This window comes from Orycteropus afer, unplaced genomic scaffold (assembly GCF_000298275.1).
Source record: "Orycteropus afer afer isolate SDZICR_OR568_19922 unplaced genomic scaffold, OryAfe1.0 scaffold00253, whole genome shotgun sequence".
NCBI classification, from domain to species: Eukaryota; Metazoa; Chordata; class Mammalia; order Tubulidentata; family Orycteropodidae; genus Orycteropus; species Orycteropus afer.
The window spans coordinates 580312-580816 of record NW_006921840.1 but is presented as its reverse complement, the minus strand read 5'-3'; positions in this window follow the sequence as shown (position 1 = coordinate 580816).

Below are 505 nucleotides of genomic sequence, written 5' to 3'. Positions count from 1 at the left end.
GATTTCAAAGAGCAGCTCGAGCAGACAAAACCAATTACTATAATGAAATGTGCAAAGACCTGGATTTTGAAAACCAAAAGGGAAGTACACGCTCAGCATTTCTCAAGCTGAAAGAATTGAAGAAATATTTAAGCCTCGAGTTGCAGTATTGAGAGATTCTATGGCAAAATATTGAATGATGCAGGAAACATCAAGAGAAGAGGGCAGGAATACACAGAATCACTGTACCAAAAAGAACTGGTTGGTCTTCATCCATTTCAGGAAGTGGCATATGATCTAGAATCAATGGTACTGAAGGAGGAAGTCAAAGCTGCAATGAAATAATTGGAGAAGAACAAGGCTCCGGGAATTGACGGAATACCCATTGAGATATTTCAACAAACGGACGCCCCATTGGACGCACTCATTTTGTTATGCCAAGAGATTTGGAAGACAGCCACCTGGCCAACTGACTGGAAGAGATCCATATTTGTACCCATTCCAAAGAAAGGTGATCCCACAGATT